Here is a 16,532-nt window from a genome sequence, read left to right on the forward strand (position 1 = left end):
AGAACGAATAATCGCCTACGCGATCCGCACACTTTCTTGATGAGAACGGAACTATTCGACGACAGAGAAAGTGTCTTGCCGTCATCTGGGCTCTGCGTAGGTTCCGACCATACAACTGCGGACGACCGTTTCGTGTTGTCAGCGATCCCTTATAAAAATTTCTATAGATAGTCCATAGACTGTCTATAAGTCTATGAAGTCTATAGACTGTCTATAGACAAATCCTTTAGACTGGTCTATAGACAGTCTATAGATTTATGGCCATACACTTTTAGTAGACTTTTGTCTATAGACAGTCTATAGACAAATGTCTACAGAAAGTCTATAGGTCTATAGGAAGTCTATAGACACAGGTCTATAGACATTTCCTATAGAGCTGTCTATAGACCGTCTATAGACACTTGTCTATAGACGAACTATAGACGACCTATAGACTTATGGCCATAGACTTCCTGTAGATTAGTCTATAGACAGTCTACAGACAAGTCTACTGGTCCAGTAGACATGTCTATAGACTGTCTATAGACATTCCATAGGTGTGTGGCATGGCAGTGCTATAGACCTTTGTCTATAGACAGTCTATAGACCTCTGTCAACTAAACTATTAGTAGACCATTATCTATAGACTGCCTATAGACTGTCTACGATCATTGAAAAAGGTCACCAGACAGAGTTCACACATGAAACAATCAATATACTTACAAATTTAGTTTATTTCCAAGCTATCCAGGCTGGGAATATGCAATACATGCACCATAAGAATGCACCACAGTAACATAAAAGTTGAAAGTAACAGTCCGGCTAGTTTCCTCAGAAGCATTCTTGTGGCCTGTTGTCTGCAGTCAATCATCCGGGCATGTTCACCTGTACAGCACAAAGGAAAAAAATAATATAAGAGGAACTGAAAAATTCCCATTCCATCTCTACACATGTGCTTCACAATGCAAGGCATATCCTGGCTATGCCATTCTAGAATTGTCTACGCAATCTTTATATTTTGGTTTGGTTTTATGGGGGTTCAAAGACCCATAAGGCGACACAGGCTACGAGACGCTGAAGTGAAAGGCTAGGGAATAATTAAGGTCACCTGTGCAGTGTACACAGGCCTTTAGCATTTTGCCTCTAATGCGACCGCCTAGGCCGGAATCGAACCTGCATCTTTCAGGTCGCCATACGAACATGATAGCCACTGAGCTATCACGCCGGCTCAATCATTTCAGTAAATACACGACAGATTATAAGTGTCGTCATAAAACATTGTAACAAAGACCCCTAATCCCTGGAGCACTCTACTCTGAATCCAGTACTGATACTGATTACAGCGCCGTCCTTGTTGTCTCGTCTAGTCCTCGTCTCCTTGCGCTGCTATTTATTTGTTCAAGACATGTACCAACACGCCCAATTTTCCAAGTTAGTCAAATACTGATTTCTGTATGGAAATACTGTTACAGCCAATACTGATCTCTTTATGGCAATCCTTTTACACTATTTGTAACAGAAGACTTCGAACAATTGTGGCACATATCTGCATTGACTCGCAAGGAGCTGTTAAGAATGCCACCTCCATAAAATACAGATTCAGTGCACCTTACACACGGATCCAAAAATAAGAATATTGCCGCATTTATTCTTATAACCGCTACAGAAGAAGCGCTTCAGAATACCCTGCGTGAATTAAGCCTGGCACACCCGGCCAAATTTTTAACTGGCTCCGGTGTTGCATCGCTAAATGCACCTTGTAAAAAAGGTGCCTTTCGGCTACACTGCTGGCATATTCATGCTGTAATTAAACGAGTGAAACGTCATTTCGTGGTTCCTTTTTGTTCATATAATGTTTGAGTGCAGTACTTGCGTGTTTAGATCAACGTTATCAGAAACATTCGTCTGCCACTACGAACAGCTGAAACAAGCGGCATACGCAGCAATGGATCTGGTCCATATGGCCTCATGCTCTGGGTAAAGTACCACTCCTTTCATGGCGGACAAGTCGTTTACCCATATTAGTTCGATCCCGACCGCGGCGGCTGGAATTTCTTAGGAGGAGAAATTCTAGAGGCCCGTGTACTGTGCGATGTCAGTGCATGTTAAAGAACCCCAGGTGGTCGAAATTTCCGGAGCCCTCCACTACGGCGTCTCTCATAGCCTTAGTCGCTTTGGGACGTTAAACCCCATAAACCAAACCAAACCGTTTACCCATATTAGTGAAAATGCGCCACCAGAACCATTGCTGCGTATTCCGCTTGTTTCGGCTCTTCGTAGCGGCAGACGATGAATATTTTCTGATAACTTTGATCTAAACATGCAAGTACTCCACTCAAACATTATATTAACAAAAAGAAACTATGAAATGCCATCTCACGCGTCAAATTACAACATGAATATGCCAGCAGTGTAGCCAAAAGGCACCTTTTTACAAGGTGCATTTAGCGATGCAACACCTCAGCCAGTTAAAGATTTGGCCGAGTGTACGTAAGCCGATACTCAAACGGGCACAAGCTATACAAAACCAGCAGGCAGAAGCAACCAGTTAACCACAGATTTGCGCCTATAACTTGAAGCACAAAGACGGAACAGCATACTCATACATCTGCGCGCGCTCTTAGAAACAAGCGGGTTGCAGCGCTTCCATGCCGCGCTCATTATTCAGAAAACCAATACAGCACACAGAGGCTGCAGCTGCGCCGTTTCAAAAGCAGTCGCGAGGTTGAGACAGCAAATTACTGTCACGATAAAATACCGTCTGAAATTCACTTAGTTTTTCCTTCAAGTGCAGCTCCAACAGCGCAGTAAAGAGGTGTGTTTCTTGCATGGAGGCAGCCTAACCCAACGCTGCTAGAAAAAATCAGCGAAAGCATTGAACGTGCTCAAAGTAGGAGGTATTTCAATGAAACAATTAACGCCTTCAACAGGCGCAGCTATAATAACACGAGAGCTTAATTTAATTTTAGGCGCAAATAAGCGGCGAGTCACATCGGCGCTTTCGTAACGTAGCAGTCTGAAATCAGAAACACATACTTTGCCTCTCGCGCAAATGGTATTCTAGAAATCTGTGCACGCGTGAGCGGGATTCATGAACGAACCACTCGGAACGAAATGTAAGCCACCTCTTGTGGAGCCGACCTTTACCCAGCTTTCAAAATGAAGTGCCCGCAAGCCAGCGGCGGCGGCCAGCGGCTCTGATGACAGACACGGACGAATCCATACGTGCGCAACGAAGGGCAGATGGGATGGAGCTCGTGGGTTCTTCGCGGTGTTTGAGCACGCCGGCCATTCGCGCCGGAAACGAATGTTATTCACCCATCACACTACAAGCATTCCTCCAGCGCCGCTTGAATACAACTTTGACAAATGTCTCGCGCTCCAGTCTACACTGCAAACCGAAAAACACCCGGATAGGAGTAAATGGCTCATCGCGTAGCGCACTCCCGAAAAGGGGTTTTTATACTCCTCAGAATAGGAGTATATCGTCTACTCCTCTGCTTGAAGGGGTACTTTCGGAGTGCTAGAAGGAGTAAAGTGTTACCGCTCTGCAGACGGGAGTTTATTTAGGAGTAAAGTTGTGATCACAAAGGAGTTAGCATGGCAATTAATAGAAGTATTATATACTCCTTTGCAGCTACTTTTATAGTACATTTCAGGAGTACGTGCCTGTTCCTTTTAAGTAGTTTTGACAGGAAATTTTTTGAGAAATTTTTCTTACTGTAGGGTTACATTTATGATTCCCAAACGAGTATATTACTTCACTTGATGCGGAAGCCGATTTGAAATAAAGTATTCGTATGGAAGGCTCATTTTAGAGCCTGATATTCCAGGATAAATGCGTCGATGAACTTACAGTGATTTATTTCAAACAATATTTTATTGGGTACAAAACATTTGAGACATGTGTTCGGCAGCTTGCTTTCGACGGTTACAGAGAACCAACGTCTTGGCCCCTGTAGAAGAGTGCCTTAACCCACGCTGTCTTTGGGTACATAATTTAAATACCCAAAGGAATGAAAATAGAGATGCCACACTTGAAAGCAAGGAGGGAACCTTGAAATGCTTCGCTGTCAACATACAGGCTCCTTCTGAAAGAAAGATTAGAAAAAAAAATGCATCAGAGGAATTGCACCTCTAAGCTTGAAGTATGACGTGCTTCAAGTGTAGAAGTCAACGTCCCAAAGCCGTTCAGAGTGCACTTTTCAATAAAGTAGGTATTATTGAAGTTTAAACGTTTTTCATGACAAAAGATTAGCTAGTAGAACATAGTAGGTAATCAACTAGCTAATACATCCTGTACCCTGTCGGATGACAGCGGCTAAACGCGGTTTTCAGGGAATCACAAATTCCAGAGAGCCGCTTTCGTAAACGTTAAGGCAACACGGCGAATGGGAAGCAGCATCGATAGGGAACATTTTTTCCGCAAAGCATAAAACTGAAAAAAATAAAATGGTCTTACTGAGGCACTTGCGCATTCGCGCTGCCTTTGGCTGCGTTCCTGCACCAAAAGAGGCCTCGAGATATAATTTTTTTTTTACTTGTCAGAGGTTCCTCATGCTTTTCAGGCACCATATCGGAACCAATTACTGAAATCAAAACATGCAAACAAAAGACAGCGCTTTGCATACACGCAGCGGAAGCTTACATGCAATTTCCTTGATGGGAGAGCCCGCAGCTACGCATTTTCAGGACGTCATCATTCTGTGTATAGGTCAAAGGCAGGGCAAGGGTGACTGACATTGCAGGCATTGTTAGGAATAGAAAGCTACCACCAGACCCACCCTCCCGCCGCCACCTGTCTTCTGTTAAGCTTTGCCCTCACATTCGTGGCCAGGGTTCAAAAGAAAACATTCTACACAGGTCTATCTGGCTGGGAAAGGAATATACTTTCGGGAAAGAACGCCAACCAAAAAAAAAAAAACATGTTTCGGAATCTTCTTGGTTCTTTCAGCAGGTGTGACTGCGAGTGACTCAAAGCTTGCCTTTTTTAAGCCTTCGGTTAGTCATCCGCCGGGTCACTGATCTTAGACAGTTGATGCAAGGATAGTTCCCTCGAAGTCAGTCTTGTCAACCCGCGCTTCCTTCCTTGTTCATTTGTTTGGCATCCGCTTTGTGCTGCTTCAGTTTTTCTGGGAAATGCTTGCTTTCGCCAATGTACTACGTCCAGCACGAGCAGGGGATCTTGTACACTGGCGTATGCTTTATTCTTTTTCTTTCGCTGCCTTCCTGGGATCAGCAGTCTGAACCAGAACGCTTGCCTCCACGAGTTTCACATAATGGAATGTGTTCGGAAACTGCACGCGAAGTGGAAACTTCTTTTAACATTTTTCAAATGCGAAGAGCTTACAAGATACCACATTTTGGAACTAGACGCCTAACCATCCAGAAAAGGCAGCGTTCAGTATGGTTGAAATCCCATGTCCGCTGCCGAAAATCGCTGCAACGTTAAGATGCCACCAACTCGGAAAATGTAACAGTTTAGCTAATCTCCGTGAGCGCTAAGGCGTCGCCATGTCCTGTGCTATGACTGAAAAGAATAAAATCGCTTGCATTGTTTGCATAACAAGGCCCTCTTAGAACACAGGAAAGGAAGCAACCGATTAGGGCAGGGTTCTCAGCACTGTTCGTAATAACGTGAGAAAAATTCACAGACCCCAAGGCTGTGCATTTTCACCTGTCATTGCCTGTACAGCTTTTCCATATTCATGGGGCGTGAACGCATGAAGAAAATTTGGTCCCTAGAAGAACTGACCGTACTTCCAGCTGTACATGTTAGCGTAACAGCCACGACTCCAGTGCCACACTCTTTTTTTCAGCCGCATGCAACAACAAATTTCTCAGATACTTACTTCATGCCTGCTGTGTGAGTTGGCTCCACCGGACCACAATGAAGCCTTTGCTGTTTTGCTGTTCTCGTTAAGCCTTTCATCTCGGCGCACCCGTGGTTCACAGCAAGTCTACGCACACTGAAAAGGGAGCGGCGTTAAGTGCATGCGCGTCTATGGCGTCAAAGGAGAGTTTAATACTGCTTACCAGAACACACGACGATGGTAATCCGGTCTTTAGTATTCTTGCAATACAGCGAAAGAACGAGGGGCCGACGATGTCGAGAAAACTGGTGCGTCACACACACACCGCCATGTCGGCGCGGCGAAACGGCAGCAGCCAACACTTGTATGCTGCGTAGACAATGAATGACTAGCCGCTGCTTCTGCACATATTGCTGGCTTGAGTGAGACGTTCATTGCAGCACGTTGCTGCTAAGGTCGATGATGTCCAGTCTTACGTCACGACAAGAGCGCGCAAAGGAGCGGGTGGTAAACTGGCGGCTTCGGGGAGGTCGACGCGTCACACACCGCCATGTTGGCTCGGCTGAGCTCGGCTGGCTAAGCCTCTCGCAGACTGCCGTCGCAGGCGATGCAACACCAAGCGTTCTCCGAATACACTGGGGGCTTCACAGGCACTGTCTGTGGCGCACATTGGTGCGCGAGGTTGCGGCGATCCGGTGTCTTGTAACATGACAAACGTGCGTGAAGCAGCAAAAGCAGAGGCGAGCAGGCAGCGACGACAGAGCCGGCGTCGTCACCTGCAAGTGCAGCGAACCGGCAGCTGCCACTAGGCGGCGGGCAGACAATGGGCTTCTTCGATTAACCGGGCTCGGGCAGCCCGCTGGCGGCCCGCAAGTTCGTCTCTGACAGGAAAACGCATCATGGTCACGTGGGCTGGCGGCCACCGGAACCAGACGGTCGGCAATCTCGGCGGCAAGCAAGTCGCGGATCACGGAGGGCAGATGCTCTCTCTAGCTTCGCGTTCTGCGTCTCATTCACGCGTACGGTAGAAATAGGCTGCTTGGTATCGAAAACAACGACTTGCAGTTATTGAGGGCTGCGTGCCGCAGACTGCAGAACATGCAGCTGATCAAGCTCGCACTCGTATACATCGGCAACGACAACGCGAGCGTGTGCCTTCGGTGCACTGTGTAAGCTTCAAGAAATCCTCAAAAGCATGCGATGAGCAATCGCAATCTAACGTGTTTCAGTCGACACCACATAGAACGGAAAAACTGCCCGTGCGTTGTTTATCAAACGACAAGCCGTACTCTCGGATTATTGCGTGTTTGCTTACTACGCAGTAAGTAGGTATATGACTGGTATGACCGCCGACGATCGACCCAGCTGGTGTACTCTGCTGTGGTCGTTGCGATTTCTACGCTCGTAACCTGCTTCCCGTAAGCTGTAAGCAGAAAATAATCGGGATACGTTCGTTCAACTGTAGTCTGTCGGCCGCCGGCTTTTGCTGCGGGCAAGGAACGCCTAATCTCGGCAAAATTTGCGCATATCAGCTCTTTGAACGCCCACCTAGAACAAGCGGGTGCACTGTATAAATTTAGCTGCGTATCGTTTCTGTAATAATACAGCTTTATAGCAGAGAAGCACTGAAATGAAAGGCGCTACAATCCCTGCGTGTCGGCTCCTCACGTTCCGCGTGTGTTTGCATGACGATAAGCGCTAGAGCTCATTTTTATCTATTTTTTTTTAAATGGGCCAAACGCGAGGAGGTGCATGCCTGCGGTACTTCTCAGATATTTTGAGCATATGTGGCAGAAGGCCCGAGCATGAAGCTGTTCAACAGTTGGTGACAACAGAATCAGCACTTGGTCGGCGCGACAATTCTGTGTGGCGCGACAAGAGATGTCTCGAGCAATGTGCTCGTTAGGGCTTTTAATAAAGGACATGTTTCAGTCAAGCGTTTTTCAAAGCATATCCACTTTTGCACTGCGCCAAACGCAATAAAGATTGGTTGGTTGGTTTATGGGGTTTAACGTCCCAAAGCGACTCAGGCTATGAGAGACGCCGTAGTGGAGGGCTCCGGAAATTTCGACCACCTGGGGTTCTTTAACGTGCACTGACATCGCACAGTACACGGGCCTCGAATTTCTCCTCCAAAGAAATTCAGCCGCCGCGGCCGGGATCGAACCCGCGTCTTTCGGGACAGCAGCCGAGCACCATAGCCACTGAGCCACCGCGGCGGCATAAACGCAATAAAGACCATACGCTCCCGTATCGCGCTCAACCAACTCTTCGTAAAACACGGTCAGCACATGCATCTATGCGCGCGTCTGAACGCGTACTCGGAACTGGAATCCGGCTGCTCTTGTGAAAGGCCTCGAACACCATCGCAATATCCGCTGGGCGCACGAAATTAACAGCCGAAATATTTTGTGAATCAGAAGTATGCGATCGTAATATGAAGCGAGCAATTGTGCTTTCGAGGTGGTGAGACGATCAAAATATGATCGCGCATACGCACGCAAAACATATCAATAAACAGCGAGAACTACCGCAGAAGGTGTCATTGCAGGCGACACAGTCGATATGCACCGTGGCCTAGTCGAAACAAGCGCCTGCATCGCGCAAAACATCGCATGAAGAACCGCGGTCCTTCTAGTCCTTATAAAAATGGCCGCGCGAGCTTCCCGCGACCATACACCTCTCTGTCGTCTGCTAGCTGCCCGAGCGCTGCCAGCACAAAATCGTCCTGGCGAGTCTGGCCGCCGGCTGGCAGCCCGAAACCGCCCAGCCAGAGAAAAACGAACGCGTTCCGGGCAGCCACCGGAAGTGGGCGGAGCAACCCGAGAAAATCGAGCGCGCTCGGGCAGCCCGCAAGCAACCCGCGGGCTGCCAGAGGCGGATAATCGAAGAAGCCCAATGTGAGTGCATAAAGGGCCTGAAGGACTATTGAAGCCGACATACTCCTGCTTGGAAAAGTAGTAAAATCATGTAAATGCTTTATTTTACTCCTCGATTTCGCGACGGCAGTAAAAAAGGAGGATTTCCTCTTTTTTACTACTTAAAGTCGATTGCGCAATTTTCAATAAGGAGTTTAAAAGCGGACACTAGCCATTTATACTCCTATTTGGGCTTATTTGTGTTTACAGTGTATGTAAGTACGTTTCGGAGGTGCAAAGTATATTGAGCTCACACGGCGATAACTAACACACAGTTCCATTTCGGCCGTCATTCACAGGCTAAACGACATTTCTGGCCGCGCATCTACCTTGAAACACGAAAAATCTAGTAGACAGCTTGCGAGGAGCGGCTTATCATCAAGGGCATCGCACAGACTGCCTTTCCGCGCGTTAGTAAGGACAGCGGGACAGAGATAAGCGGCATTAGTCGAGAACCCGATGGCTTCCGCCTTAGAAACGAAGATAGTAAGTTTGTAACTGCGCACATAATCTGTTCTGCACACACAGCTCTGCTTAGAGTGGTTTAGGAGACCAAATGAATAAAATATAAACGTGTAGACTTACCGTAAGCGGGCGATGAAGCTGGATTTTGAAGAAAACATAATCCGCGAGAAACACGCCAACGCCATTCATGCAGCCACGCACAGGGTTGTTTGCAGCCCGAATGATTTTCTGCCGTCTCGCAGTTAAAGGGACCATGAAAAGAATTAAAAGACGCTTGTAAATGTTAGAAGTTATGCTCAGAAGCACTGACACCAAGTATGAGTCTTCGGAACTGAGCCGGCAATTTATTATGGCTTTTTAAAAATCGCGTTTTTTAAAATTCGCGGGCCGATTGGTGTCTTCGTAGGGAGCGATTTTGAAACCAAAACCGGGAAAACAGACGTCACTAGTCCCATGACGTCGGTAGGCCACCACACGCTGTCATTCGCTCGAGCCGCGGCAGCTACGACGTCACGGGCACACTTCCGGTAGCGGTGAAAATCGTCTGCTCGAGGCGCCGCGCGACCCCCTCGGGCAAGCGCGGGCCAGGGCATTGCCTTCACGCATGTTTCCAATTTACCTCTGCCGCCTCTTTCTGCCAGGAGTTCGGGAGCAAAGAAAGCGCCGAGACCGGAGAGACGCTGCCGACGCACGCTGCTCCTCGGGAGTGCGACAACCGGAAGCCGTAAACCGAACGTCAGCGAATGACGTATTCATGGGCGGAGCCCAGTCCCGGAGCTGTTTTCTTTATTTTTTCTTGGTGCTCCGCGCGTATGAGTTGAGGGGGGAGAGGAGGAGCGTGATTTTTAATCGTCTATAACTTCGTTGTTATTCATGCTAGCTCGAAAATTCTTTCGCTGGGGTGACGAGTGATGGATTGCCTATCTTTACGTAATCTCAATTAATTTGTTTCATAGTCCCTTTAAATGGGTAAAACGTGAAACAGAAACCCATTTCACGGTCGTATCTTTATCGCTCGCACTCTTGCCGTGTGCAGCTTGATCTGATATCCAAGACCACAGAAGGCAATTGGTTTATAAGCTTAAATTCTTCGCTTACCCTATAATAATCTTATTGTTTTCGTGAAAACAGAACCGAAATCTCACTTCTTGTCGGTATACGCGCCGCATCTCCCACCGAATAGTATGTGGTACAATTCTCAAATAATAATTATAAGGTTGCATAGCATAACGTCTTTTTTGCGTGTGTTCGTGTTTAGAAAACTGATATGCGCCACATCAGCGTGTCATCGGCTCCGAAGCAACAGGTGCAAGGGTAGGAACGAAAAAATACTGGCTTTGTGATTGTTGCGTCCCCGCACTTATTCACGTGAATGCAAACTGCAAACGTAGAAATGGCAGATGTGAATCGCACAGAGGACCAGGCTCTTTGAGATTAATCTAAGATGTTTCTAAGGGATGGGCGCTTCCTTGAATTCTCACACCCGTATTTCCCCCTTTGCTTTCAGGACGTTTTAAAGAGAAATGTAGAACCGTTGATGAAATGTTTCTGATTTCAGCGCGTTGGACAGTAACGATCGAAAGATGGAATGGAATTGTGTAGAGCGATTCCTTTAAGGGGCAGCGTATTCGTTCGATGTAGTACAGTTTGCGGGCGCCCTTCAAGAACGGCTGCCTTTCCTCGGCTTACTTGTTAGCATTAAATATCTAATTGTATTGACAATATACGTCATGGTATAACAAAAAGGAGCTTGTCAAGGCTCCTGACAACATTATACAGAAGGGTGTGTAATGGCCTTACGCAATACTTTTTAATTTCCGTAATAGCGAAGGAGGTGGGGGACTCCCGACTAAGTTGCGGTCACTAAATGCAGGTCCCCTCAACATGCAGTGCAAAAAGAAATTGACATTGTTCTGGACTTAGTCGAAAGTCAGTGTATCAAACATTGTTAGATAAAATTACGATTGTTATATACTGGTCTATAGGCAGTAGACTATCTATAGTGTACAGTCTATAGACGAAAGGAAATTGAGGTAGTTGTAGACTGTAGTCTATAGAGAGTCTATAGACCGTCTATAGAAAGCAGCTATAGACCGTAGTCTATAGAGAGTCTATAGACCTCTGTAGACGAAAGGAAATTGAGGCAGCTATAGAGAGTCTATAGATAGTCTATAGACGAAAAGATAGTTGAGACAGCTATAGACCTTGGTCTATAGAGAGTCTATAGACCTTCTGTAGACGAAAGGATATTGTGGCAGCTATAGACCTTAGTCTATAGACCGTCTATAGACGAAAGGAAACTGAAGCAGTTATAGACTTTAGTCTATAGACAGTCTATAGACAAAAGTAAATTGAGGCAGCTGTAGACTTTAGTCTATAGCGAGTCTATAGACTGTCTATAGACGAAAGGAAATTGAAGCAATTATAGACATTAGTCTATAGACAGTCTATAGACAAAAGGAAATTGAGGTGGCTATAGACCTTAGACTATAGACAGTCTATAGACCGTCTATAGACAAAAGGAAATTGAGCCAGCTATAGACTTTAGTCTATAAAGTGTCTATAGAAAGTCTATAGTCAAAAGGCAATTTGAGCCAGCTATAGACTTTAGTCTATAAAGTGTCTATAGACAGTCTATAGACAAAGGGAAATCAGGCAGCTATAGACCTTAGTCTATAGAGGGTCTATAGATAGTCTATAGACGAAAGGAAATTGAGGCGGCTATAGACCTTAGTCTATAGAGTGTCTATAGACCGTCTATAGACAAAAGGAAATAGAAGCAGCTATAAACTTTAGTCCATAGATTTTCTATAGACTGTCTATAGACAAAAGTAAAAGTCTATAGGATGGCTATAGAGTCTATAGAAAGTCTATAGACCATTTTTATAAGGGATCATCACTCGCTATACTGGCTAGTTAGCATTAAAGACCCTTCTGGCCGGTTGGCCAGATGGAGCCTCTCTTTGCAGGAATACGATGTGACGGTCGTCTATAAATCTGGTCGGCAGCATCAAGACGCGGACTGTTTGTCACGAGCGCCCGTAGAGCCGGCTACGCAAGACATCACCGAAGATTGCCATCTTCTTTGTGCTATTAGCATCTCCCGTATGGCGCAGCTTCGACGGACTGACTCTGAGTTGACTCCACTCATTAAGTATCTGGAGGGTTTTAATTGTAGTGTACCTCGTGTGTTTCGCCGTGGACTACAGTCCTTCATTCTGCGGCGTGGAGTTCTCTACAAGCGCAACTTTGACAGCAACAAGGAGATGTTTCTGCTTGTTTTCCATCGCAGTTACGCTCCGAAATCTTGAGCGCTTGTCATGATGAACCATCCGGCGGCCACTTGGGGGTCAGTCGCACACTGGCGAAGATTCGGCTTCAGCATTACTGGCCCAGTTTACTACCATCAGTGCTTAAATACGTAACAACATGCCGCGATTGCCAACGGCGCAAATCTCCTCCTCTGAAACCAGCCGGCTTTCTGCAGCCCATAGTACCACATAAGACCCCTTTTCAGCACCTTGGCATAGACCTCCTTGGCCCTTTTCCGAAGTCGTCCACAGGAAAACGGTGGACTGTGGTCGCGACCAATTATTTCACACGGTACGCTGAGACCACGTCACTTGTAAACGGTACTGCTGCTGAAGTTGCCGCATTCTTTGTTCACAACATCGGCCTGCGTCATGGCGCTCCTGCAGCTAGCATTTACGGCCCGCTTCACTCAAGCTGTGCTCGAGCTCACGAACACCAGCCATAGACGTACAACGGCCTACCACCCGCAGACATATGGCTTGGTGGAACGCCTCAACACGACCTTGACCGACATGCTTTCCATGCATGTTGATATCGAGCACAAAACATGGGACCAAATTCTTCCATACGCAACATTCGTGTATAATACCGCGCAGTAAGAAACGACGCCGTTCACTCCGTTCGAGTTAGTCTTCGGTCGACAGGTTACGACCCCCCCTGGACGAAATGCTACCCGTGGATCCCCCTGACTGCGAGAGTGAACTTGACGTCGACGTCCACACTTACGTTCATCGCGCGGAAGAAGCGCGGCAACTGGGCAGACACCGCATTCACCGCCAGCACAGCTCGATGCTGACCGCTACAACCTTGGACGCCGCTACGTTACCTACAACCCAGGCGACTATGTGTGGGTCTGGACGCCCGTTCGTCGCCGCGGGCTGTCCGAAAAGTTACTGCGCCGCTACTTAGGCCCTTACCTTGTTGTCCGCCGCCTCAGCGACGTAACGTACGAACATGCACCAGCCTCGCCAGCTCGTTCATCGCACAACCGTAAGCGCAGCGACGTTGTGCTTGTAGCGCGAATGAAGCCATACTAGGAGCGACCCCCCGACTGACTTTCAGGCTGCATGTAGTCTATTCCGTGATGTCAGACTCGTGGTGTAACTCTTGAACGCTGTCAGACTAGTCGGCCTCGGCCTAAATTTCTGCTCGTTTGGAATTTAGGGCACATATTTAGAAGCTTTCATCTTAATTCTTTTTTCTTTGGAGCTCTCATACTACGTTAAACATGATGCAAGGACGACCACAATGGGCGCATGTTTTCTTCGTATCAATTGCTTTACTTAAATCGCTGAAGGCACTATGGCGGTTTTGATGTGCTATCACTGAGAGAGCATGTGGCTTACGTATTCGCTGTGATTTTCAGATTAATTACTACAGCACGCTGGAGCAAGTATGTCTTTTGTGTTTGCCATCGGCCACAGAGTTCTAACTTTGGCCATTTTTTTTTCATGAGGACATCTCGCCCTTCGCTACAGGCGCTGGTCATCACCGGGTGTCTTCCGGTGGTTTTACACAAATATCTTGACAAGCTCTTCATATTATAGTGGCATGCCAACACTTACTGTTTCATACGGTTATAAAAATTAATCCCTGGGCCAGCTGTAATCAGATATAAGTTTATCGAGCGGAGAGGTCGTCCGGAAAGATGAATATCTGTCCTGCTAATCTTTACTGCGGGAAGGGAAGAGGAGAGGAAAGTGGGTCGTGGAGGATTTAAGGGTGCACGTTGTTGGGCGAGTCGGTCGTACACACTTCGGCAAGGGAAGTGCGCAAAAGAAGACAAGGACGAGAAGGGCACAAGGACGGGCGCTCTTCCCCTTGTGCTCGTCCTCGTCTTCTACCACGCATTTCCTTTGTTTATAAGTCGTGGTGGATGACGATGTGCTGAGAAGAGGGATGGAAATATACACATCAGCTGACGTCACAGTCTCCAGTCGAGGCCCCTGTCGCTCAAAAAGCGTGAAAACGCCCGCACTGCCCGCAGAGCATTCTCTCAGACCACGCGCATAGCGGTAAGTCCTCCGAGAGCGGCCTGCTGTCGAAACGCTTCAAGGAAGCGGCGAACGTTAGTCTTCTGTGCGCATATAACGGACACACCAATAGTACACGCTGCAAAGCCTCAGTTACGTCACAAGTGGAACAGTAATCTGAATCACAAACGCCATCGCAGCTTGCTGCGATGCTTCGGGGTGCCGACGTCATGAACAAACACCACATGAACGTTCCGACGTAGAGTGGGACCGTGAGGTGGTCCAGGGACCCAAAGGGGGTCTAACACACTTGCCATAATAAAGTTTTTCTCTCTCTCTCACAAACGAAACCGAACCGCTACCCGGTCTCTCTGTCACAAACCTGGATTGTAAAATAGCCAGAGCAGGAGTAGTGTCTCAGGATCTTAATGAATAACTTTCAGTATTTATTATATTAACAAGACGCAAATTTAAAATGAGCTAAGAGGGTCTGAATAGCTTTTTTTAAAACATTACGTGTATCAAACCGTGTGCCTTGGAAACTCAGTGTGCTGTGACCTGAGAAGAATTCTGAAAAGAGACAACGCTGGAATGGCAACTGACAAGATTACGGACGAAGTCTTTCAAACATAAAAACGAAATTTTTTTCTGAAAATTTTTAGAATACTCAAAACGATATGTCTAAGTAAATGAATTTTCGGTTCCGGCATGGAACATACCACTGACGAAACAATCGCCTTGCACTGAGAGCTTGCACTAAGCCGGGCGCATACGTCATGGACCAACTTAACATGAACATTTACACGACGAGAATGGCTTAGTACGAACACCCAGGGGGCATGCGTGCCTCGAATTAGCATGCGAAATGAAGTGTCTGTACGTCTGTCTGCCTGCACTGAGTATGAGTCGTTGGAAAGAAACTGGTGATTTATTAATCGTTGAAACCTTTTTATTTTTTTAATTGTGAGGCTGACTGATCAGCGCAGTAACGGTTTCTGGTACTATTTTTGTAAACAGTACAATATGCGAATGTGCTGATGTCATAGTGGGTGACAGGGCACCAGACGTTGGCATTCGCTGCATTCATGCCGTCATGGGCACACTTTCAGCATCGCGAAAATCGTTGCTGGGAGAATCCCTCGGACGTGCATGAGATAGGCCGATGTCTTAGCGCACATGACTACGATTTGCCACAGTGAGCGACGTATGTGCGGGAAGGCGGAGTTTCGCGTGGGAAAACCGGTGCGGCAATCGGACGTCCTCAAACCAATGCGTCAACTCATGTCAAATTTATGGGCTAGGCGCCATCCCCAAGCTATTTTGTTCCTTTCTTTCTGGTTTAGCGGGGAGGGGATGACATCATTTTAAATCGCCGATATCTACGGCGCTAATGAGGCCAGCTTAAAAATTATCGCGTCAGGGAGACGAGCGATGAAATGCGTACCGCTTGCCTTGTTTAGTTAACTTCGTAAAGGCTCTTTGTTGTCCCTTTGGAAGAAAGCTTTCATATGCGTACGGAGTACCACATACGTGTAGCCCCGTCTGATACTGCGATCTCGGCGTGTATGTTTTTTTCTCTTTCTTTTTTTTTTTGGTGTAGTGCTTCCATCGATCGCATCGAACAGCTCAGCCTGCCGTAGAAAACCAGTGCGGAACGCTTTTGACGGTAGCAGGAATGTTAATGAAAAAACTGGGTTCATAAACGGTTTCCCGCTCAAAAATGCTTTTGTCCAAAATTGTTGGCCGTGGGTTACGCGTGGGAAAACGGATGCGACAACCGGAAGTCTGTGAACCAAAGCGTCAAGCGATGTCAAATTTATGCGCTGGGCGCAGCCCCCAACTTTCCTTCTTTCTTTCTTTCTTTCTTTCTTTCTTTCTTTCTTTCTTTCTTTCTTTCTTTCTTTCTTTCTTTCTTTCTTTCTTTCTTTCTTTCTTTCTTTCTTTCCTTCTTTCTTTCTCTCTTTCTTTCTTTCTTTCTTTCTTTCTTTCTTTCTTTCTTTCTTTCTTTCTTTCTTTCTCTCTTTCTTTCTCTCTTTCTCTCTTTCTTTCTCTCTTTCTCTCTTCCTTTCTTT

At 46.7% G+C, this 16,532-nt stretch overlaps 2 long non-coding RNA genes across 2 annotated transcripts; both read right to left on the reverse strand.

The window, feature by feature from the left end:
* Positions 1-695: 695 nt before the first annotated feature.
* Positions 696-9,369, reverse strand: LOC149344473 (uncharacterized). The gene is made up of 2 exons (XR_016282768.1): positions 9,296-9,369; positions 696-864 (listed from the first exon to the last, which is right to left on the reverse strand). It is a non-coding gene; the product is annotated as an uncharacterized LOC149344473 (long non-coding RNA).
* LOC149344474 (uncharacterized) lies at positions 3,830-6,609 on the reverse strand. The gene is made up of 3 exons (XR_016283202.1): positions 6,016-6,609; positions 5,832-5,948; positions 3,830-4,070 (listed from the first exon to the last, which is right to left on the reverse strand). It is a non-coding gene; the product is annotated as an uncharacterized LOC149344474 (long non-coding RNA).
* Positions 9,370-16,532: the final 7,163 nt, after the last annotated feature.

This window comes from Amblyomma mixtum, chromosome 5, assembly GCF_055824585.1.
Source record: "Amblyomma mixtum isolate Tamu chromosome 5, ASM5582458v1, whole genome shotgun sequence".
In the NCBI taxonomy this organism is placed as follows: domain Eukaryota; kingdom Metazoa; phylum Arthropoda; class Arachnida; order Ixodida; family Ixodidae; genus Amblyomma; species Amblyomma mixtum.